Source organism: Oryctolagus cuniculus, chromosome 7 (genome assembly GCF_051225735.1).
Source record: "Oryctolagus cuniculus isolate XC-2025 breed Fujian yellow rabbit chromosome 7, ASM5122573v1, whole genome shotgun sequence".
Lineage (NCBI taxonomy): Eukaryota > Metazoa > Chordata > Mammalia > Lagomorpha > Leporidae > Oryctolagus > Oryctolagus cuniculus.
Genome location: NC_142873.1, coordinates 16,789,003 through 16,814,721, shown reverse-complemented (window position 1 = coordinate 16,814,721; position 25,719 = coordinate 16,789,003). Strand labels below are relative to the sequence as shown.

Sequence of the window (25,719 nt, the reverse complement as noted above, 5' to 3'; positions counted from 1 at the left end):
AGATCAGTTTAGCATCCATTAAATAAAGATTTCAACAGTTTGCTCCCACACAGAAACATAAAGTGAAAAATACTGTTTGAGTACTAGTTATAGCATTAAATCTCAATGTACAGCACACTAAGGACAAAGATCCTACATGAGGAGTAAGTGCACAGTGACTCCTGTTGTTGACTTCACAAATTGACACTCTGGTTTATGGCATCAGTAATCACCCTAGGCTCTTGTCATGAGCTGCCAAGGCTATGGAAGCCCCCTGAGTTCACTGACTCTGATCATTTTTAGACAAGGCCATGGTCAAAGTTGAAGTTCTCTCCTCCCGTCAGAGAAAGGTACCTCCTTCTTTGATGACCCATTCTTTCCACTGGAATCTCACTCGTGGAGATCTTCATGTAGGGTTTTTTTTTTTTTTTTTCCAGAGTGTCTTGGCTTTCCATGCCTGAAATACTCTCATGGGCATTTCAGCCAGATCTGCATGCCTTAAGTGCTGATTCTGAGGCCAGAGTGCTGTTTAGGACATCTGCCATTCTATGGGTCTGCTGTGTATCTCACTTCCCATGTTGGATCATTCTCTCCCTTTTTGATTCTATCAGTTAGTATTTGCAGACACTATTCTTGCTTATGTGATCCCTTTGGTTCTTAGTCCTATTATTATGATCAATTGTGAACAGAAATTGATCACTGGGACTAGTGTGATGTCATTGGTACATGCCACCTTGATGGGATTGAATTGGAATCCCCTGGTATATTTCTAACTCTACCGTTTGAGGTAAGTCAGCTTGAGCATGTCCCGAATTGCACATCTCTTCCCTCTCTTATTCCCACTCTTAACAGCGATCACTTTTCAGTTAAGTTTCAGCACTTAAGAATTGTGTATTGATTACAGTATTCAACCAAAAGTATTAAGTAGAACAAACAAAAAAAATACTAAGAGGGATAACATATTAAGCTGCTCATCAACAGTCAGGGTGAGGGCTGATCAAGTCACCATTTCTCATAGTGTTCATTTCACTTTAACAGGTTTCCTTTTTGGTTCTCAGTTAGTTGTCACCTATCAAGGAGAACAAGTGGTATTTGTCCCTTTGGGATTGGCTTATTTCACTCAGCATAATGTTTTCCAAATTCCTAACAGGGATCACTTTTCAGTTAAAATTTAAAAACCTAAGAATAATTGTGTGTTAATTACAGAGTTCAACCAATAGTATTAAGTAGAACAAAAAAATACTAAAATGGATAAAGTATTACATTGTACATCAACCGTCAGGACAAGAGCTGATCAAGTCACTGTTTCTCATAGTGTCCATTTCACTTCAACAAGTTTCTCCTTTGGTGATCAGTTAGTAGTCGCCAATCAAGGAGAACATATGATATTTGTCCCTTTGGGACTGGCTTAATTCACTCAGCATGATGTTTTCCAAATTCCTCCATCTTGTTGCAATTGACCAGGTTTCGTTGTTTTTGACTGCTGTATAGTATTCGATATAGTACATGTCCCATAATTTCTTTATCCAGTCTACTGTTGATGGGCATTTGGGTTGGTTCCAGTTCTTAGCTATTGTGAATTGAGCTACAATAAACATTAATGTGCAGACAGCTTTTTTGTTTGCCAATTTCATTTCCTTTGGGTAAATTCCAAGGAGTGGGATGGCTGGGTCAAACGGTAGGGCTATATTCAGGTTTCTGAGGAATCTCCAGACTGACTTCCATAGTGGCTTAACCAGTTTGTATTCCCACCAACAGTGGGTTAGTGTCCCTTTTTCCCCACATCCTCTCCAGCATCTATTGTTGGTAGATTTCTGAATGTGAGCCATTCTAAAGGGTGAGGTGAAACCTCATTGTGGTTTTGATTTGCATTTCCCTGATTGCTAGTGATCTTGAACATTTTTTCATGTGTCTGTTGGCCATTTGGATTTCCTCTTTTGAAAAATATCTATTGAGGTCCTTGGCCCATCTCTTAAGTGGGTTGTTTGTTTTGTTTTTCTGGAGTTTCTTGATTTCTTTGTAGATTCTGGTTATCAACCCTTTATCAGTTGCATAGTTTGCAAATATATTTTCCCATTCTGTTGGTTGTCTCTTCACACTTTCCATTTATTTTATAATCATAAAATTAACTAAGAATAGCCCTTGTCTCTGCTGTTGAGTCACAGTTTTGTTTTTTTTTTTTTCTGCTCACACTATTTGCCTAATTTTTACTTACAATAGGGTTACTCTTATGAGTATAAAGTAAGCTGAAAATTGACCTTTGTAAAAATCGTGAGTGGGAATAGGAGATGGAAGAGGAAGAAGGGTTGGACTATGGGCAGGAGGGAGGATAAGGGGGAAGAATCACTGTTTCTAAATTTGTGTATATGAAATGCATAAAGTCTGTTTACCAAATAAAATATATAAAAATAAAAAAGAAGAAAAAATCATAAGAAGAAAAGAACCACAGTGATTCTTGGATCTGTGTGTCTGTAATTTTAATCGATTTTAAATATTTAACAGTGGCTTCAATCTGCTCCCCACCTTTCATCAGAAACTCAATTAGATACATTAGGATGCATGAGATCACCTTGTAAGTCACGGATACTGTGTTTGTTGCCATTTTCTGTTTCATTTAGGACTCTTTCTGCTGCTAATTCCTCAAGTTTTTAATCTTACTTTCTGTGATATCTATTCTGTTATTATTCTTTTAATTCAACCCAGTGTATTTTTCATAACAGGCAGTGCAGTTTTATCTCTAAGAATTTGTCTGTCTCCAATATCTTCCACATCTCTATTTAACATATTCAATGTTTCTTCCAAGTAGAGAACATATGGAATAGAGTTATAATTGCTTTAATGTCCTCTCGGTTAATTATAACATCTGTGGCAGTGCTGACTGATTTTTTCCTCATTAAGTCTCATAGTTTTATTCTTTGCATGCTTAGAAATATTTTATTGAATTCCATAGGTGGTGAATTTTACCTTGTTGGATGCTGATTATTTTTTTAATTCCTATGAAACCTAAAACAGGAACTTTGTTCCGGGGCACAGTTATGTAAAAAAAGGTTAACACTTTTAGAGCTCGTATGTTGAGCCTTTCAGACAGGAAGATGATGTGATTTTTGTCTGGGTGTAACTACACAATATCACTGAGGCAAGACCTTTCTGGGACTGGCCCTGTGATCTGTGGACTTAAAGCTCTTTCCTTCTTGCTAGTAGAAGCTGACACTAGTAGTGGCCCATTGTAAGTGAGGTACTCTTCAATCTAATTCTATATTCAAAGATTTTCCATGGTCATGGGTACTGATCAGTACTATTAGTACCCAAGTACTTCTGCCAATCTCTGGAGTTTTTCCTCTGTGCGGCTCTCTATTTTCCAGTGCTCTGCCCTGTAGACATGAGTTGCCACTGTCTTCTGGAAAAGTCTCCCTCCTGTCACCTTAGTTTTGCTCTGTCATTTGGAAGCCTGAGAACTGTCACAAAGTCACAATTGTGGGTGTATTCTTAAGCTACTTTAAGGGACCCTTTTCCTTTGCTGCTTGATGTCCAATGTCTTGAAAACATTCTTTCACACTTTTTTCATCTTTAAAATTTTCTTAGGTATAAATTTATATGTAGTCTCTATTGCTCCATCTTTTTCAGAAGTAAAATTGATCCTACAATGTTTGTAACAGATAAGACATTAATAATCACATATCAAATCTCCCAAAATCAATTCATAAGTCAATGAGATTTCAATAAAGAACACAATTCAATGACAAAAAAATCCAATTTTAAAATAAGCAATAGATCTAAATAGCCATTTTCAAGCAAAACATACAAACAGCCAATGTACATAAGAAAATTCTCAGCATCACTAATCTTCAGAAAAATGCTAATAAAGACCACAATGAGATATCACTTCACTCCAGTTCTGATGGCTGTCTCCAAAATGACAAGAGATAACAAATGCTGGGGACGATGTAGAGAAAAAAGAACACTTGTAAGGCTATAAATTAGTGTGGTCTCTGTGTAAAATAGTATGGAGGTGACAGAACAAATTAAAAATAGAACTACCATCTGATCTAGCAATCACAGTACCTGGTATATATCTGAAAGGAATGGAAATTAGTGTGGTGAAGAGACATCTGCACCCCATGTTTATTGCAGCTTTCTTCATAATTGCTAAGGAATTAAAACAGCCTAAGTATCTACCATCACATGTGCTACATTCATGCAATCAAATATGACTCAGCCATAAAATGATGAAATTTAGTCATTTGGCTGATATGAATGGAATTGGAGATCACTATGTTTAGCGAAATAAGTATCACAAATATTAAACTCATAAAACTTGAGAGCACTGGGGCTGGTGCTGTGGCGTGGTGTGCTAAGCCTCCATCTACCCTGCAAGCATCCTGTATGGGTCTTGGTACATGTCCTGGCTGCTCCTCTTCCAATCTAAATCCCTGCTATAGCCTGGGAAAGCAGTGGAGGATGGCCCATGTTCTTAGGCTCTTGCATCATTGTGGGAAACCCAGATGAAGCTCCTGGATCCTGGCTTTGGATTGGCCCAGCTCTGGCTGTTGTGGCCATTTGGGGAGTGAACCAGCAGATGGAAGACCTCTCTCTCTGTCTCTCCCTCTCCCTGTCTGTAACTTTGTCTCTAATAGAAATTAAAAAAAAAAAATTGAGAATAGAATGGTACTCGCCATAGGCTGAGGATAACGGGTGTTAAGAAGGGATGAGAAGAGGTTAATAACAGATACTAAGTTTTGATTAGCTAGAAGTAAAAATCTCTGGTGTTTTATTGCACAACAAAGTGACTATAAATAATTATAATGTACTGTTTTTCTAAGAATGAAATTCAAATGGCTTACATACACATGGAAAAGGGCTCAGAATCACTAGCCACCTGGGAAATGAAAATCAAAACCACAATGAGATTTCACCTTGCTGCAGTTAGAATGGCTTTCATACAGAAATCAAGAAACAGTAAGTGCTGGTGAGGATGTATGGGAAAAGGTACTCTAATCCACTGTTGGTGGGATTGAAAGCTAATACACCCATTGTGGATGACAGTATAGAGATTCCTCAGAAAGCTGAAAATAGATCTGAAAATATGACCAAGCCTTCCCACTCCTGGGAATTTACCCAAATGAAATGAAATCAGCATATGAAAAAATTACCTGTATCCTCATGTTTATTGCAGTTCAAGTCACAATAGCCAAGCTAATGAACCCAGATGTCCATCAAGTGATTACTTGATAAAGAAAATATGGTCTACATACACTGAGGGTTACTACTAAGCCATAAAAATGAATAAAATCCTGGTTTAATAAAATGGATGCAACTGGAAACCATTTTACTTAGTGAAAAAAGCCAGTTCCCTGAAGACAAATATCATGTTTTCTCCATATGGTTGCTAATAGAGTAAAAAAAATACTGTATATGAACAAAATTGATATTTTGAGATTTTATTATTGTCTGTCAACCTTGTCTGTACTATGGAGGGGCAGTGATTTTTGATTTTTGTTTTTTCTTCTTACTATTTGTTGAATTCTTTACTTAGTAGAGAGTTAATTTTATGATTATAAAATAAACTGAAAGTATGTAATTGTAAAAAATTCAAGAATAAGAAAGGGAGAAGGAGGGAAAGTGGGAGTGTGGGTGGGAGGGAGGGTATGGTGGGAAGTGCCACTATGCTCCTACATTTGTATATATGAATACATGGAATTTGTTCACCTTATATAAATAAAAAATTAAAAAGAGGCAATTATCTGAATGTTGTTAACTAGATTCCATCCCTTTATAACCTACTTACAATGGTATTTCTGATGTATGTTAACCAAGTTTCATATGAATGATAAGGGGTACATCTTGGTTTCCTATTTTGTTCCATTGATCTCTTTGTGCAATAATACTGAAATTGTCCTGTGACTGGTTTCTGGTATCTTGAAATTTGCTAATCAAATTTTCCAATCTTCTTTTTCAGAAGATTTTTGTCTTGACCATATACTTTTTTGTTCAATAAATAGTTATTTAGTATGCATGTGTGAGACACAGGTGATATAGAAATGGACAAAGTAAAATTCCTACTTCTATGTGTTTTACATTCTAGTTGAGATTAAAGACCAAAAACAAAATTCAAGAAGGACAATTTGGCAAGGGATGATAAGAACTATGAAGGCAAATGTGCAGTGCAAAGAAATATAACATGAAAAATTAAGAAGCTTTCATTAATAGACATTCAATCCTCCATATAGCATTTAATGTTTCCAGTTGCATAAAAATTCTGTTATAATTTAAAAAGAGGATACATAAAAATTGTACATATTTATGGAGTTCCATATGATGCTTTGCTTCATGTATTCAATGTATAATGTTAAAATCAGGATAAACCTATTTCTTCAAACATTTCCCATTTGTTTGGACTGGAATTGTGGCATAGTGGGTCAATCTGCCACCTGCAAGGCTTACAACCCATTTGTATGCCAGTTCCCGTTCAGCTGCTTTGCTTCTAATCCAGCTCTCTGTTGATGGCCTGGGAAAAGCAGCAGAAGATAGCCCTGGTGTTTGGGTCACCCATGCCACCCACATGGAGTCCTGAATGGAGTTCCTGGCTCTTGGGGTCAGCCCGGCACAGCCCTGGCTGTTGCAGCCAACTGGAAAGTGAACCAATGGATTGAAGATCTCCATCTCTCAGTCTCTCCTTCTCTCTCCATAACTCTGACTTTCAAATACAGGAATCAATCTTTTAAAAACCCAAGAATCCTAAACCCAAAACAAAAGCATTTATCACTTCTTTAGGCTGAACTCACTAGAATTCGTTTCTTGTTTTTCAAAAGATATACAGTACATTATAATTATTTATAGTCACTTTGTTGTGCAATAAAACACCAGAGATTTTTACTTCTAGCTAATCAAAACTTAGTATCTGTTATTAACCTCTTCTCATCCCTTCTTAACACCCGTTATCCTCAGCCTATGGCGAGTACCATTCTATTCTCAATTTTTTTTTTTTAATTTCTATTAGAGACAAAGTTACAGACAGGGAGAGGGAGAGACAGAGAGAGAGGTCTTCCATCTGCTGGTTCACTCCCCAAATGGCCACAACAGCCAGAGCTGGGCCAATCCAAAGCCAGGATCCAGGAGCTTCATCTGGGTTTCCCACAATGATGCAAGAGCCTAAGAACATGGGCCATCCTCCACTGCTTTCCCAGGCTATAGCAGGGATTTAGATTGGAAGAGGAGCAGCCAGGACATGTACCAAGACCCATACAGGATGCTTGCAGGGTAGATGGAGGCTTAGCACACCACGCCACAGCACCAGCCCCAGTGCTCTCAAGTTTTATGAGTTTAATATTTGTGATACTTATTTCGCTAAACATAGTGATCTCCAATTCCATTCATATCAGCCAAATGACTAAATTTCATCATTTTATGGCTGAGTCATATTTGATTGCATGAATGTAGCACATGTGATGGTAGATACTTAGGCTGTTTTAATTCCTTAGCAATTATGAAGAAAGCTGCAATAAACATGGGGTGCAGATGTCTCTTCACCACACTAATTTCCATTCCTTTCAGATATATACCAGGTACTGTGATTGCTAGATCAGATGGTAGTTCTATTTTTAATTTGTTCTGTCACCTCCATACTATTTTACACAGAGACCACACTAATTTATAGCCATACAAGTGTTCTTTTTTCTCTACATCGTCCCCAGCATTTGTTATCTCTTGTCATTTTGGAGACAGCCATCAGAACTGGAGTGAAGTGATATCTCATTGTGGTCTTTATTAGCATTTTTCTGAAGATTAGTGATGCTGAGAATTTTCTTATGTACATTGGCTGTTTGTATGTTTTGCTTGAAAATGGCTATTTAGATCTATTGCTTATTTTAAAATTGGATTTTTTTGTCATTGAATTGTGTTCTTTATTGAAATCTCATTGACTTATGAATTGATTTTGGGAGATTTGATATGTGATTATTAATGTCTTATCTGTTACAAACATTGTAGGATCAATTTTACTTCTGAAAAAGATGGAGCAATAGAGACTACATATAAATTTATACCTAAGAAAATTTTAAAGATGAAAAAAGTGTGAAAGAATGTTTTCAAGACATTGGACATCAAGCAGTAAAGGAAAATTGTCCCCGAGAGACAGTAAATAAAGTGGCTTAAGATTACACCCACAATTGTGACTTTGTGACAGTTCTCAGGCTTCCAGATGACAGAGCAAAACTAAGGTGACAGGAGGGAGACTTTTCTGGAAGCAACTCATGTCTACAGGGCAGAGCATTGGAGAATCGAGAGCCACACAGAGGAAAAACTCCAGAGATTGGCAGAGCACTTAGGTACTAATAGTACTGATCAGTACCCATGACCATGGAAAATCTTTGAATATAGAATTAGATTGAAGAGTACCTCACTTACAATGGGCCACTACTAGTGTCAGCTTCTATTAGCAAGAGGGAAAGAGCTTTAAGTCCACAGATCACAGGGCCAGTCCCAGAAAGGTCTTGCCTCAGTGATATTGTGTAGTTACACCCAGACAAAAATCACATCGTCTTCCTGTCTGAAAGGCTCAACATACGAGCTCTAAAAGTGTTAAACTTTTTTTTACATAACTTAACTGTGCCCCGGAACAAAGTTCCTGTTTTAGGTTTCATAGGAATTAAAAAAATAATCAGCATCCAACAAGGTAAATTCACCACCTATGGAATTCAATAAAAAAAAAAATTCCAAGCATGCAAAAAGAAAACTATGAGATTTAATGAGGAAAAAATCAGTCAGCACTGCCACAGATGTTATAACTAACCGAGAGGATATTAAAGCAGTTATTATAACTCTATTCCACATGTTCTCTACTTTGGCGAAACGTTGAGTATGTTAAATAGAGATGTAGAATGTATCAGAGACAGCATTCGTCTGTCTCCCTCGCTGTCTCCCACATTGAATTCTTAGAGGTAAAACTGCACTGCCTGTAATGAAAAATACACTGGGTTGAATTAAAAGAATAATAACAGAATAGATATCACAGAAGGTAAGATTAAAAACTTGAAGAGTTAGCAGCAGAAAGAGTCCTAAATGAAACATAAAATGGCAATAAACACAGTGTGACTTACAAGGTGATCTCCTGCATCCTAATGTATCTAATTGAGTTTCTGATGAAGGGTTTGGAACAGATTGAAACTGCTGCTTAAATATTTAAATTTGATTAAAATTACAAACACACAGATCCAAGAATCACTGTGGTTTTTTTCTTATGATTTTTTCTTCTTTTTTTTATTTTTATATATTTTACTTGGTAAACAGACTTTATGCACTTCATGTACACAAATTTAGAAACAGCGATTCTCCCCCCTTATCCTCCCGCCCACCCATAGTCCAGCCCTTCTTCCTCCTCCATCTCCTATTCCCACTCACGATTTTTACAAAGGTCTATTTTCAGCTTACTTTATACTCATAAGAGTAACCCTACAGTAAGTAAAATTAAGCAAATAGTGTGAGCGAAAAAAAAAAAAAACAAACACTGTGACTCAACAGCAGAGACAAGGGCTATGCTTAGTTAACTTTATGATTATAAAATAAATGGAAAGTGTGTCATTGTAAAAATTAAAAAGAAAGAATGAGAAAGGAAGGAGGAGAGAGGGCGGGAGCATGAGTGGGAGGGAATGTAAGGTGGGTAGTATCACTATGCTCCTAAATCTGTATATGTGAAATACATGAAATTTGTCCACCTTAAAAAACTTAAAAAAATTTTTTAAAAAGATTCAAGACTTTCCCCCTAAGATAAAAAAATAAGGCAAAAATGTCTACCATAGCATTTATTTTTAACCTTGTTCAAGAGGTTCTGTTCTTTGCAGTTAGGGAAAATAAGTGAAAGCTTATCTATATTTGAAATGGAGAAATAAAATAGTTTTTACTAGCAGACCCTTTAATTGTCTTGAAAATAGGATGCAATCTTTATAAAGCAACTGGAACAAATAAGCAAATTTAGAAGGTTTGCTGGACACAAGTTCACTACACTAAAACAATTTAAAAAATCAGAAATTGAACTAAAAATAAGCACAACCACTTGTAGTAACATTAGAAAAAATCATTTAGGTATAAATCTTATTAAAGAAGTACCAAAATTGTACTCTGATAACTATAAACATTTCTGAGGAAAAATAATAAAAACTTAAATCAGTGGAGAGATATACTGAATTCATGGGTGGGAATTTTCAATGTTACTGAAATGTCAATTCCCCCTACATTGATCTATAGAATCAAAGCATTCCTAAAAAAAATTCCAGAAAGCTTTATAAAAATGAAAGTTAATGGGATGGATTCTAAAATTTATGTGCAAATGCAGAGGACCTGAAACAGATAAAACAACTTTGAAAGACCAAGATAGAAGACTAACAGTATCTGAATTCAAAAGTTTTATAAGACCACAGCAAAATGACAGACAACTAGATCAGTGAAACAAATAGGGAATCTAGAAACAGACCTCATACACAGACAAATGATTTTCAACAAAGATGTAAAAGTAACTCAATTGGAAATGCTTGAACAATTTAATATTCATGATCAATAATAACAAGATTTTTAAAATCAATATCCCACATCTATAAAGGTCAACTAGTGACTTGGAGTTAGGTAAAGATTTCTTAGACACAACCAAAAGCATGATACATAAATTAGAAAGTTGAAAAACTGAATTTTATTAAAATTAAAATAATGATTATAAATGACAAACTGGATTTTATTAAAATTAGTTATTTTAAATAATTATTATTTAAAAGATAGTGACAAGAAAATTAGAAATAAGTAAACAAAAAACAAGCCATAGACTGGGAAAAATATTTGAAAAACATCTAACTGATGAAGTCCTTATATCCAGAATATAAAAAGAACTGACTTCACAGGAATACAAGTCAGTTAAAAAGATGAGCAAATTATTTGAACAAACAATTCACCAAAAAACATGCAGATGACAAATAAGCCTGTGAAGATTCTCAATATCATTTATCATTAGGTAAATGGAAACTGAAACACTGTAAGACACTATTATTCATCTAAAATTAAAAGCCTGACCACTCCAGTAACAGTGAGTATGTACAGCAACTCAACTAACATTCTCATACATAGTTAGTGGGAAAATAAAATGGTAAAACTACTACAGAAACCTGCTTGGCAGCTTCAAAAAAGTTAAATATTTACCTATTATAGAACCCAGCTATGACCTCCTAGAACTCGAGAAATGAAAAGATGTCCATACAAAAATTTTACATGCATTTACATAAGGATTATATCATGTACAAAACTAGAAACAAAACACAAAATATCCATCAAAAGAAGAATGGATAAGCAAATTGTCATATTTGTGAAGTGGATACTACTTGGAAATTAAGTGGCACTGAATATATTGTTCTGTGACCTGGCTAAGTTTGCTTAGTAGTTCTGGTAGCTTTTTATAAACTCATCTGATTTTCTCACAGACAGTTATGGAGCTTGAAAATAAGGAGAGTTTTAATTCTGCACTTGTAATCTGGATGGTTTTATTATTTTTTCTGCCTGATATTCAAAATAATTATGCTAATTACACTAGACAAAAAAGCCATATACTATAGACTTTGTTTTTTTTTTATAAAATACTAGAAAGTGCAAATGCATCCAAAGTAAAAGAACACAAATCAGTCATTTTCTGGAGAATAAGGGATGGCAGAAGCAGGAGGCATTGGGAAGTAAGGATTAAAAATGAGTATGAGACTGCTGGCTACAGAGATTCAAATTATATGAGGACATACATAGGCTGAAAGTGAAAGGATTAGAAAAAAGATATCTCATGCAAATGGGAACCAAAAGGGAACAGAGGTGACCATATTTATATTTGAAAAAAAAAATACAATTTAATTTAAAAATGGTCACAAGAGACAAAGAAATAAACAATGTAAGCAGAAAAGGGTCTTTCATTAGGGATTATAAATACATATTCAGAGAGAAGAGCAAAGGACACAAATAAAAGAAATAAAAGGCAAACATTTGCAGAACTGAAGGGAGAAATAAAGTAACGAAGTAATAGTATAGTTTAGTCCTTTATTTTCAAAAATGAATAGATCAACTGGAGAGAAAGTCAATAAAAAATAGAATGAAAGATATCAAGTATTGATGAGGACTGAGACAAAAGCCCTTGTACACTGTTGGTGAAAATGTGAATTAGCACAGCTATTATGGAAAACTGGATGAAGCTTTCTCAAAATACTAAAATTAGAGTTACACTGTGATCCAGAAATCTAACTTCCAGTTATTAACCCAAAAGATACAAAACCATTATGTCAAAGAGTATCTGTGTTCCCATGTTCATCACAGTATTATTTGCTACAGCCAAGTTATGGAATCAACCTAAGTAGTTGTGTAACATATGAGTGGCTAAAGAAAATGTGGCTTCTAAAAAAAGAATACTATCCAATCTCTCTCTCTCTCTCTCTCTCTCTCTCTCTCTCTCTCTCTCTCACACACACACACACCCCATGACAAAATGCCATCATTTGCAGAAAATGACTGAAATTGGAGATTATAATATTAAGTGAAGTATGCCAGGCACAGGGAGACAAATACTGCATGTCTTAGTAACATGCAGAATCTAAAAAATCGAACTCAAACAAGCAAACAGCAGAATAGTAGAGAATTATGGAATTCTGGGTGCAGATTCATGGAACAGGAAGACGATGGTCAGGGGTTACAAAGCTTCAATTAGCAGAACTGTTGTCAAACAGATATAGAATTGTAATTTTGCAAGATGAGAAAGTCCTAGAGATTTATTGCACAAGGTGCATGTAGCTGCTTCTGTATTACACATTTAAATCATTAATTTGGTAAATTTTATATCATGGCTTTTACCACAATAGAAAAAAAAGGGACACAAGGAAACTTTTAGGGTCATGTGCATGATTTTTTTCATAGATGTCATCATATATCAAATCTTATGTTTTTTAAATATGTGCATTTATTTGTATCTAACTGTATCTCAATAAAAAGGTATTAAAAATAAGCAGTAACAAAATAAAAATAAACAGTATACCCTAATTTTTGTTCAGGTTTGCTTTGCTATTTCCCATAGAACTACTTGATTTATGTTCTTGGTCATCTTAATGGGTTCTTAGCATTTCAGGTTGTTAGTATTTCTAACATGGAGTTGAATATATCTATAATGTGCCTAAAACTCTAAATAGCCAAAGCAATCTTAAATAAGAAAACTCAAGTCAGAGGCATCACAATATCACTCCATCCCACTAGCCAGCCCTGTCTGTAAGGAAGCTATGGTGTTCCCAGGGCTGCTGTCTGTGTGTTCCTCCCAGCCAAATTCAATGTTGATGGGGAAGGTGGGTTTTTCTCTCTGGTTAGGTCTGTGGGAGATAGGACAGCAGCTACCTGCCTATGTCCAAAAATGGCCTGAGTCCTTCCCCCACTTGACTGCAGGTTTCTGCTCTAGCAGGGAAGGGGGGAGGGAGAGAGATACACTGCCTTTTTTTTTTTTCCTGCCTCTGGGTGCTTGGTTGCCTGCTGTCTTAGAGTGTCCCTGTGGCACTCTAAAAGCAGTTCACCAAGCTCTCCCTCCTACTGCATCAGCAGTGCCGTGGGCCCATGGATTCCTCTCTCACCTGGCTCATCAGGGTCCACATCTTCCTCCCTGGATCCACGCTTTTGTTATCTTCTATTGTGTATTTGCTCTTTTGATGCAGGTCTGGAACATTCCTATTTCTTTCACAGGGTCTTCTTCTGTGGTTCTCCCACAGCTTTATCCTAACGTGTACCTTCTCCCTCTTTTTAAATATTAACTTCATTCCACATAAATCAGACCTTTCTGTTGCTATTCCACCATCTTGAAACTCCTCAATTTCCTTTATAATCACAGGTTTAACGCACCACTAACCATAGTGTTCAACGAGTGAAAAGTAGAAAGACTTCTGGGTTGAACTCTATTTAGAAGAGCATTAAGTCTTTGACTATAGAGTAAATTAAAAATATGTTATCTCCAAAATTAAAAAAACAAAACTTTTAATCTATGAACATGGGATATCTTTCCAACTTTCAGCTTTAATTTCTTCTAGCTACATTTTGAAGTTTCTAGTGTAGAAGCTTTTCATCCCCTCAGTTAAATTCAATCCTTAAATATTTTATTAGTTTTTATGCTATTGTAAAGGAAATTACTTTCTTAAGTGCCTTTTTAAATAGTGATGTTTGAATGTTGATTGGAAGTCCTCTAAGTTTACTGAATTTATTTATTAGGTATTTTTTCAGGCTTTAATCAAGTATAATCGAGAAATAAAATTGTATATATTTATATTGTATTAGATATAGCTTGCATTATATGTGCATGTATAAATGCACATATTTTAAATCAGTATAAATGTAATTAGCATATTAATCACTTTAAATACTTTTTTTGTGTGTTGTAAGAAGTTAAAAAACCTTTCCTATGCTGAATATTTTCTCCCATTTTATAAAAAAGTTTATTTATTTGAAAAGCAATGTGACACATTACCTCAGACTTACCCCTAAGGGTAAAGCTAAAACCTTGCTATGGGACACAAAATCGCATTAAGTTGGCAGGTGCCAATGCTATCTTACTATTTAAAGTGATCAGTTTAAGTTCATAACTGATCATAAAGATAGGATTAAGTATCAAAGGATTACATAAATAACAATTGGTAGAATTAAAAGGGGGAGAATGACCCAATATGGGAAGCAGGACACACAGCAGATTCATAGCATGACAAATGTCCTAAACACCACTCTGGCCTCAGAATCAGCCATTAAGGCATTCAGATCTGGCTAAAAAGCCCATGAGAGCATTTCAGGCATGGAAGCCAAGACACTGTGCCAAAAATTGACCTAAATGAAAGATCTCTGTGAGTGAGATCCTGGTGGAAACAAGGGGCCATCAAAGGAGGAGGTACCTTTCTCTGAAGGGAGGAGAGAATTTTAACTTTGACTATGGTCTTGTCTAAATATGGTCGGACTTTGTGAACTCAAGAGGCTTCCATAGCCTTGGCATCTCATGACAAGAGTCTCAAGTGATCACTGACATCATAAATAAGAGTGTCAATTGTTAAATCAACAACATGAGTCACTGTGCACATACTCCCCATGTGGGACCCCTGTTCTTAATGTGTTGTACCATGAGAATTAACAATAAAACTTGTCTTCAAACAGTATTTTATACTTTGTGTGTCTGTGTGGGTGCAAATTGTTGAAATCTTTACTTAATATACAGATCAACTCTATACTAAGATAATTAAAAATGAATCTTAATGCAGATTGGGATGGGAGAGGGATTAGGAGGTGGGATGGTCTGGGGGTAGGGGGGCGTTTATGGGGGAAGAACTGCTATAATCCCAAAGGTGTACCTATGAAATTAATATTTATTAAATAAGAGGTTTCTAAAAAAAAAAGAAAAAGCACTGTGACACACAAACACACAGAAACACACACACACACACACACAGATTTGAGAGTGAGAGCAAGTGCAAGAACAAGAGAAAGAAACAGAGATGTATATCTCCCATTCAGTGGTTTATCCTTAAATGCCTGTAGCAGCTGGACTAGCCAGGCTGGTTTTGGTATGGTGATTCTGGTTTTTTTTTTTTTTTTTTTGAGAGAATTCCTTCCACTTCAATTTTCTGAAATAGTTTCAGAAGAATTTGTGCTTATATTTCCTTGAGTAGAGGGAAGTCATGAGAGTCCTGGGACTTTCTTTGGACAATCATTTTATGTTGGCACTTTGAATAAATTGGTACACTGCCTTCTGCCCTCCAGTGCTGTGGATGTTAAATTTGCTTATAATCTCCCAGAGAATTATTTGTGTGAAGTGCTGCAGCCTCCCTGCTTCAAGATTCTTCGGTCATTGCCCTTAAAAAAATTGATTGTGGCCAGCACCATGGCTCACGAGGGTAATCCTCTGCCTGTGGCGCCAGAACCCCAGGTTCTAGTCCCGGTCAGGGTGCCGGATTCTGTCCCAGTTGCTCTTCTTCCAGTCCAGCTCTCTGCTGTGGCCCAGGAGTGCAGTGGAGGATGGCCAGGTCCTTGGGCCCTGCACCTGCATGGGAGACAAGGAGGAAGCACCGGGCTCCTGGCTTTGGATCGGTGCAGCATGCCGGCCACAACACACCGGCCATAGTGGCCACTTGGGGGGTGAAACAACGGAAAAAGGAAGACCTTTCTGTCTCTCTCTCACTGTCTCACTGTCTAACTCTGTCTGTCAAAAAAATATTGATTGTAATATGTCTCAGTGAGGATCTCTTTGAATTCACCTAATTGAAGTTTTTGGTGAGCTTGATGTTTGTTACAGTCATGCATTTCATCAAATTGGGAGATTTTTAGCCATTACCTTCCATGTCTTTTTTGATCCTTCCTCTTTCCCCTCTCCTTTTGTTGACTTGCACAACGATCCCACCTGACGGTGTCACACATGATTTTTAGGCTCTGTTCTCTTGAATCTTTGCTGTTTCTTAGGTTTGCTTATTTTCTTCGTTCTATCTTCGATTTTGCTGATTCTTTCTTTCATCTGTTCAGATCTGCTTCTGGATCCCTCTAGAGAACTTTTCATTCCTGTTTTTGTTGTTTTCAGCTCTTAGAATTTTTTCCTTCTTCTGTTTCCTTTCTCTTTAATGATATTCTTATATTGTTCATAGTTTTCCTTACTTTCTCCACTTTTTTAATTCTTTGCACATTTTATTCACTATTAAAGTCTTCATCTACTATATCTGCCATCAAGCCCTATTCAGGTACAGTGTCAGTTGATTTTTTTCTTTTTGATGGACCACACATTTCTATTTCTTTATATACCTTTGAATTTTTATTGACAAGTGGAGATTTGATTCTAATAATATGGTAACTCTGGAAAGCAGATTTTCCCTATTCCCCAAGATTTGCTATTTTTGTTCATTTTTCTTGATTATTTATAATAAGCTTTCACTGTGCTGTTAGCAGCTTGAGATGTCAACTTAAGACCTGCTTGGGTCTTTTCTGAGCTCTTCTGTGAGCATGCAGTCACTTTCACATTTTCCCCAAGTAAGCAGTTGTTTTTCAATATTCTAATCTCCTTTAAAGCATGGCTCACAAAAAGGAAAATGAGAACAATGAAAAGGAGAAAAAATATGTTGTCCTTTTGACTTTACTGGATATTTCAGCTGTAGGGGGGGGACTTAGCACAATGGGGGTAGGTGCAAGAAAAATGCCTTCCAATTTTTGAAGATACTTCTCTGGCCAGATGTAGCACTCAGTGATCACAGCACAGATCCTGATATTTGAAGGACAAGGCATGGTTTTGTCCAGGCATTTCCTGAATGCTTCCTGCAAGCTGCTCCAAGAGCATGAGCACAGCTGCTGCCAAGGAGCTGACAGTGGGGGATGGGAATTTGTGGCTGTTCCTGCACTAAAAGCTGAAATTTGCTGAAATTAAGCACAATGTACCATCCAACCATGTCACCATATTTGCAAACACTTAACAGAGTATAGAATTTTAAGTATTTGAAGTATTTACAACTGACAATATAATTATTTTATAGGTTGAGAGATTCCTAGTGCTTTCTACTCATCATCTTCTTATAATGTTCTCCCTCAGCTTTTAAAGAAAACTTTAATGAATGCAAATTTCATAGGTATGACTTTAGGAATGTGGAGATTCCTCCCCCTATACTTGCCCTCCCACCCCCACACTTCTCCCACCTCCTTCTCCCTCTCCCATCCCATTCTTCATTAAGATTAATTTTTAATTAACTTTATATACAAAAGGCATACTAAGTAAAGATTTCAACAATTTGCACACACACCCACACACAAAATACTGTTTGAGAACAAATTTTGCAGTTAATTCTCATAGTACAGCTCATTAAGAACAGAGGTCCTACATGGGGAGTCAGTACACAGTGATTCCTGTTGTTAACAATTAACACTCTTATTTATGACATCAGTGATTACCAAAGGCTTTTGCCATGAGTTGACAAGGCTATGGAAGCCTTCTGAGTCCACAAACTCCATCTGTATTTAATCAGGGCCATAAGCAAAGTGGAAGTTCTCTCCTGCTTACAGAGAATATTACATCCTTCTTTGATGGCCCCTTATTTGCACTGGTGTCTCACAGAGATTCTTCATATAGACTCTCTCTCTCTTTTCTTTTTCCACTTGGCTTTCCATGCCTGAAATGCTCTCATGGGCTTATCAGCCAGTCCAGAGTGCTTAAGGGCTGATTCCTACCCTAGCTTTTGTTTGTGTGGGCAGTAGTTACTTTATCACTTTTGAAAGAAATTTCTCCATATGTGATGTTCTAAATTGGCAAGTTTACCTGCTTCCCATCTTGGATTGTTCTCTCCCTTTTTAATTCTATCAGTTAGTATTTTCAGACACTAGTCTAGTTTATGTGATCCCTTTGACTCTTAGACCTATCAGTGTGATCAATTATGAACCGAAATTGATCACTTGGACTAGTGAGATGGTATTGGTACATGCCACCCTGATGGGATTGAATTGGAATCCCCTGCACATTTCTAACTCTACCATTTAGGGGCAAGTCAGCTTGAGCATCTCCCAAACTGTACATCTTCTCCATCTCTTATTCACTCTTATATTTAACCCAGATCACTTTTCAGTTCAGTTTAAACACCTAAGAACAATTGTGTGTTAATTACAGAGTTCAACCAATTGTATTAAGTAGAACACAAAAAATACTAAAAGAGATAAAGTATAAAGTTGTACATCAACAGTCAGGACAAGGGCTGGTCAAGTCACTGTTTCTCATAGTGTCCACTTCACTTCAACAGGTTTCCTTTTTGGTGCTCAGTTAGTTCTCACCGATCAGGGAGAACATAAGATATTTGTCCCTTTGGGACTGGCTTATTTCACTCAGCATGATGTGTTCCAGATTCCTCCATTTTACTGCAAACGACAGGAATTCATTATTTTTTGCTGCTGTATAGTTATTCTATAGAGTACATGTCGCATAATTTCTTTATCCAGTCTACTGTGGATGGGCATTTGGGTTGATTCCAAGTCTTAGCTATTGGGAATTGAGCTACAATAAACATTGCAGTACAGACAGCTCTTTTATTTGCCAACTTAATTTCCTTTGGGTAAATTCCAAGAAGTGGGATGGGTGGGTTGTATGGTAGGGTTATATTCAGGTTTCTGAGGAATCTCCAGACTGACTTCCATACTGGCTTTACCAGTCTGCATTCCCACCAACAGTGGGTTAGTGTCCCTTTTTCCCCACATCCTCTCCAGCATCTGTTGTTGGTAGATTTCTCCATGTGAGCCATTATAACTGGGGTGAGGTGAAACCTCATTGTGGTTTGGATTTGCATTTCCCTGATTGCTAGTGATCCTGGACATTTTTTCATGTGTCTGTTGGCCATTTTGATTTCTTCTTTTGAAAAATGTCTATTTAGGTCCTTGGCCCATCTCTTGAGTGGGTGGTTTGTTTTGTTGTTGTGGAGTTTCTTGATCTCTTTGTAGATTCTGGTTATTAACCCTTTATCTGTTGCATAGTTTGCAAATATTTTTTTCCCATTCTGTAGGTTGCCTCTTCACTTTCCTGTTTCTTTTGCAGTACAGAAACTTCTTAATTGGATGCAATCCCAAATGTAAATTTTGGCTTTGACTACCTGTGCTTCCTGGATCTTTTCCAAGAAGTCTTTGCTGGTACCTATATCTTTCAGGGTTTCTCCAATGTTCTCTAATAATTTGATAGTGTCAGGTCATAGATTTAGGTCTTTAATCCATGTTTAGTGGATTTTTGTGTAAGGTGAAAGGTAGGGGTCTTGCTTGTTTAACATGTGATGGACTGAGGAAACAGATGAATAAACCCATTGACTTAAAACTTCATAGGTGATCAACAAGTGGTAGTTACAGTTCCAATGGTTAATACCTAGAATATACTCTCTTTGGTGTGTTAAAACATATGATTCCTATTCTCAAGAGAATATTTTTTGTTGATCCAATAAACATTGTAAAAACAGTGTTGGGGCTACGATCTCTGTTTATTACTTAAAGGTTAGTTTCTGAATGATATTTAAAGAACATAAATCTTAGTAAAAACAACAACAACAAAAAGGAATGGAATGGGGGTGGCACTGTGGCACAGCAGGTTAACACCATGGCCTGAAGCACCAGCACCGCATATGGGTGCTGGTTCGAGTCCTGGCTGCTCCATTTCTGATCCAGCTCTCTGCTATGGCCTGGGAAAGCAGTAGGAGATGACCCAAGTCCTTGGGTCCCTGCACCCGCATGGGAGACCCGGAGGCTCAGCTCCGGCCATTGTGGCCAATTGGGGAGTGAACCATCAGGTGGATGACCTCTCTCTCTCTCTCTGCCTCTCCTCTCTCCTTGTAACTCTGATTTTCAAATAAACAACAACAAAAACAGTTTAAAATATATATTTTTTTTAAAAAGGAATGGGGATAGGAGAGGGAGGAGGAAGAAGAGTGGGAGTTCAGGTGAGATGGTGGGTAGGGTTTGAAGAATCACTATATTCCTAGAGTTGTATTTATGAAATGCATGAAGTTTGCATAATTTAAATAAAAGTGTTTTCGTTGAAAAAGTTTCCTAGGAAACTATGTTCCACTGGGACAAAAATCCTGTTTTTCTTGAACAAGATCAAAAACTAATGAAAATTACCTCTTAAGCATCTCTCTCCAAGATGGCTACATTGGGGGGAATTGTTTCTTAATAATTGGATCCATGCCAACCCACGTTTAGATTTCCACTTCACCAAAGTTGCTTTTGTCTACTCTAACCCATGCAGTTCATTTGGGCAGGAAATTCAGGAGGCAAGTCTTCAGAAACAGGTTTGCTTCCAGTACACTGTAGCACTATACTTGGGAAATTTGAAAACACAACCTTGCAGATAGCACAATCCCTCTGTAAAATTCTCAAATTATTCAACTTTAGATTCAAACAGAGCATGCCACTTAGCAGTTGTTCAAATATTATAAAGAAATAGATATTTGGGGGAATACAGGTCATCCATCCATTCTTACATAACATCACTAACTCAAATTTTCTGATCATCTAAGAACACACAGTAACAAAGGCATGCACAAATTTAGAGAACTCATATGTGCATTGAAAACTGTCTGTAATGTCCATTTTTGCTATTTAAAAATAAAAATTCTAACAATGTTTTCAATTCCTCACAAAAACTTTTGTCATTTTACTTTTCTTTGTAACAAATTGTTGTTTGAGTCAGTTTAAAAGCTATTGTTTACCAATTTTCACTATTATTTACTTACATAAAGCTAGTGAAAAAATCCATTCAAAAAGAGCCATTTAGAGATTTTTTTTTCATATAATTTGAGATTAAAAACAAACAGTAAAAATCCAGGTGTTGTGAAGTACTAAAGGAAGACAAGTGCTTGAAGGTCTTTGAACAGCTGGCCAATTCATAAATTTTAACTCAGATGCAAAAATAGGCTTTAAAATATGATGTGTTTATAATAAAAAAAAAACACAGGAAGAAAACGGGTATTGAAGCCAAGGAGATTTCATGAACAAAAAACAGATTATATTTAACAAGGTCAATAACCCTCCCAATGACGTCTTTCACTTTCATTTGCTAAAAATATACAGGCCAGGGAAAGACAGCTCCCTGTTTTGATCCTTAGGTTTGTTTAAGCTTCCCAGTGTTGCATAACACATTAAGACATATGGTAAAACTTTCCCTAAATTCTGAGGATTTATAGATCCCCCACAGCCAATGAGAACTGTCCCCTCGTGCTGGTAAAATGTCCTGAGATGTTTAAATCTATTTTTAAATATGTTTATTCTAAGGAATTGTTTTCCCAAATGATCCATCTCAGCTTCATTTTTAAGCATTAATATAAATACATTCATACATTAGTCTCTTCTCAACAGAAGGAAGTGTTTTAAACCCAGTATAGATTTTTGACAGCAACCCTTTTTGGCTTAAAGAGAGCAGTCACCAACACTTGGGAAATTATATTTACATGTGTATCTATGAAGTACAAGCAGTCAAGCTGTATCTCTTACTATTGCTACTTCCTTAATATAGATTTTGATAAGAATAATTTTCTTCAGTGCTGACTGGAAAAATCTCTGCAGCATTTTTTTCACTGTAAGGTCAATGTACATCATTAAATAGTAATTAAAGCTATTGGAAAAAGTGACTGTCATTTATCTTAAATATTTGATAAACATGTTCACATTATCAATATATGCACATGCCTTCACTCCACTATCATATGACAAATATTTACATTGGATTATAACATAATTGACACATAAATCTGTCATGGCCCATTTGCAGATATTACTCAGCATCACTATTTTTACTCCATTTTCGAAATTAGTTTCTGGCTGGTGTAACCACAAGGTTAAGAAACTCAAAGTGTAGCACATCAAACAGTAACTTATTTGAATAAAAATTTAATTGAACAGCAAATCATTTTTCATTCTGATGAACATAACACAGGAACATTTCTTAGGTTATTCAGTAAGAGAAAAACCAAGGACTGGAAAGAATTCAAATAGCTGTGATGGAAGTGTAACTTATTTAACTTCAACTAGGAAGCAAACAAGCTATGAAATTCCATGTTGTCATGTAAAAACACACGGACAGTTTCTGTTTCAAAAGGTCCATTTTTCAAAGAGCTTCTTTTTATCTAGACACTACCCAGGAGTTTATATAGATGGAGGGGGCAAAGAACACAAAATGCAGGCAGATTTCTATTAGCTCAAGCCTAAGGCTAATCTGCTGCATGTGCAGTTTCTACACTAGGAAGCAACTTGTAGGAAGCTCTGCAGCTGAGAACTAGAGAGCTGGAAACTGTTCCCCTGGTTAGGATCTCACAAATGACTCTGCTGTATTCCTTCTCCTGCCACACACCATGGCTCAAGCTTGTACACAGCCATCGGGCCCCCAGGGCAGCTTCTTGTCCTTAGATAAGGACCCTCTGCTCCATCATTCTTCCTGAAACCTTCTGACCAGACGAACACACACACAGAAGCAGCTCAACCAGGGTGATTCAGCCCCTATTCTCTGCATCCCCCCCACCACACACACACCAGGTGTCTGTGCTCCTTTAGCACTATTAACTGAGATCATACAACTGGACGAATTGTCAAGTTTCCCAATACACACACTCACACCTTTGCATCCAGTATTCCAACTACAGATTTACTAATTTTATGTAAAATAGCTTGTACCATTTACTTTCATCCTCGGACACCATGGTAAAGACTCTGTTGATGGAAATTCAAGAGAAACTTTCAGGACGACTTCTCTCACTCCTTAGCTCTATCTATTGATTCCATGCAATATCCTACTTTGTTACGTAACACTAAAATCACCAAGCTCACACTTAGTCACACAAACCCAGAGCAGGAACTCTGATTTCTACATCTACCCAATGTCATGTAGGGAGATTTCCAATTCATTATAGACCAATCCTCTTTGACATACCACAAGTTACAGCTATGTATTTCTTTTGACTAGAAAACAAAAGGGCCAAACCATACTACCTACAGTAAAGCTTCCCCCTCACCCCCAAAGAAACATAAACATACATTATTCTTCCAGACCATGCATTTTACACGTCCAAACATCCTCTTGATGCTGTTAGGAACTTTACCCTTGAAGTCTGACATGTATTTCTAGTTAAAAGGTATAACCACCCCATTGCTACCCTAGCAATGCACCCCAATTCCAGGCATCCCTGCAAACCTAATCCTAATCCTCTTGATGTTAGCTTCCCACCAAAACCCATTCAGTTTGGGGTAAAGGCAAACATCCTTCCCCAATTACATATCAAACATGTGAAAACTGGACAGGATGTGGCTTAAAAGGTTTTGTTTTGGCTTCTGTAACAGAATAACATATGCTGCAGTACAACACTGCTGAGCTTCTGTGTTCCCTGTTAAGAGAGCTCCCAGCAGAGTGCTTGCCATGTTCCCCAGTGACACCTGTCAGCCAGTCTCAGGGAGTCCCAGCGTCACTCAGCTGCTTCAGCACCGCTCTCTGAACAGCTTCTGCCACAGAGTGGTGCAGTCTTAACAGGTCTCTGGCACACCAAGTCCATTGCTAAAATAAGGGAACCATGAGTGAACAATGCTCTTTCCTCTAATGAAAGCCAAATCATTAGGTATTAATTAACAGTAGGACAAAAGCCCCCCAAATGTCGACCGCAACTTAAATAGTTGGCCATCACCGGATACAAATTGAGAAGATCTGACACACTCTGTATTATAGGCAGACAAAGCATGGCCTGGTGCTGAGTTTTGTGAAAATTCAATTAACCCAACCATCTAGTAGATGCATAAAGACAGAGGGAGAATGCTATTACGTGTATTAGAATTGGTGATGTGTAATCATGTGAATTTGTGGTTTGCGAAGAATACCATGTAATCATCAACACACAGCAGGTTATCAGTAAGTTACACAGATGTTTATATCACAGACATTATTTTACGAATGGCATAAATGAAATGCTACCTTAGAAGGGTAGTGAAATTTTTCAGCCGATTTCGCCAACCTGATCCTACCAGGCACCCCTGGGGCAAGCACACTTCAATGGCCTAAGGGGAAAAGGTGTGGGAAACTGGCTGCGACGCTTATCTTCCCAAGGCCTTCTCCAGGGCCTTCCACATGCCACTCCGTAATTCTGTTCAACGAAACTTTAGCGTTCTCACACCCAGAGAGACTCACAAGGTGCACATTGCACCCATCTGCGGGACATGGAGTCCCCCACAAACTCCCGCCAGCTCTGTGGGCGACCGTCCTCCGCCTGCCCGCTCTCCACACGCACCAAGCCGCGACCATCTCCACACTCCGGGCGCCCAGGCCCAGTCCTATCCGACCCGTCCTCCTTCCCAGGAAAAAGCCCCCACGGGGCGGCCCAGCACCAGCGCCTCCTCGCCACATTCAACTTCAAGCAGCCACACGCGGAGAAAGCCACTGACACGTTTCGGGGCCACGCAGTGAAGCAACCCCCAAAAAGCTAAATTTAAAAAAGCTTCAGAACGCCCCAACCAAGGTGCAAACTTGGGCTTTCCACCAGCAGCAGAGCCCAAGTCGCGGCCGGGAAGCCTGGGAGCCGCGAAGCCTCCCTTGCAAGGGGGCCGCCTCCGTCCCGCCGCCGTGGAAGCCCCGCGCGCCCCTCGCCCGCGCGCCAGCAACTTACCGCACCGCTTGCACAGCACTCGGCTGACCTCTTTCTTGAGGTTCAGGAAGAGGCTCCGAAGGCGGCCGGTGCGCGGCTGCTGCTGCTGCTGCTGCTGTCGGTCTCCGGCTCCATGAAGAAGATGTAGCTGCTGTCCTCCTTGAGCCTCCCGCAGGACGGGGAAGCCGGATGGCCCCAGGTCCGCAGGCGCACCGTGAGCAGAGTCCTTCTTCAAGCCTCGGCTGTCACTGCCCACACCTGGTGCACCTTCACCAGACAGGGCGCCTCCTCCTCCGCAGGCTCGCCGGGGCTGGGCGCCAGGGTCGTGGGCCGGGAGGGCAGGGTCCCGTGGGCGGCGGACAGCGGGTCCTCGGCGGGCAGCCCCAGCGCCCCCGGGCCGGCGGCTGGCTGCTGGCGCTCGGCGCCCCACGCCCCTGCCTCGCCGGCCGCCGCCGCCGCGTTCCTGTCGAGCGCCCCCTGCTGCCGCCGCGGCGGGCGCACCTTTCCCTGGATCACCGCGGCGGCGCGCTGAGCCTGCTCCTGCACCGAGCCCGCGCTGGGCGGGGACGAGTAGCACACCGAGCCCCCGCGGGAGCCGAGTCGTCGCCGG

The 25,719-nt window shown here is 38.4% G+C and overlaps 1 long non-coding RNA gene across 2 annotated transcripts in view; it reads right to left on the bottom strand.

Moving 5' to 3' along the window:
• The window catches only part of LOC149125320 (uncharacterized), a 73,091-nt gene extending 47,579 nt beyond the window's left edge, over positions 1–25,512 (bottom strand). For both annotated transcript variants that reach the window (XR_016236990.1, XR_016236991.1), the window contains exon 1: positions 25,131–25,512. This is a non-coding gene — a long non-coding RNA (uncharacterized LOC149125320). The remainder of the gene's footprint in view (positions 1–25,130) is intronic.
• Between the last annotated feature and the right edge of the window lie 207 nt (positions 25,513–25,719).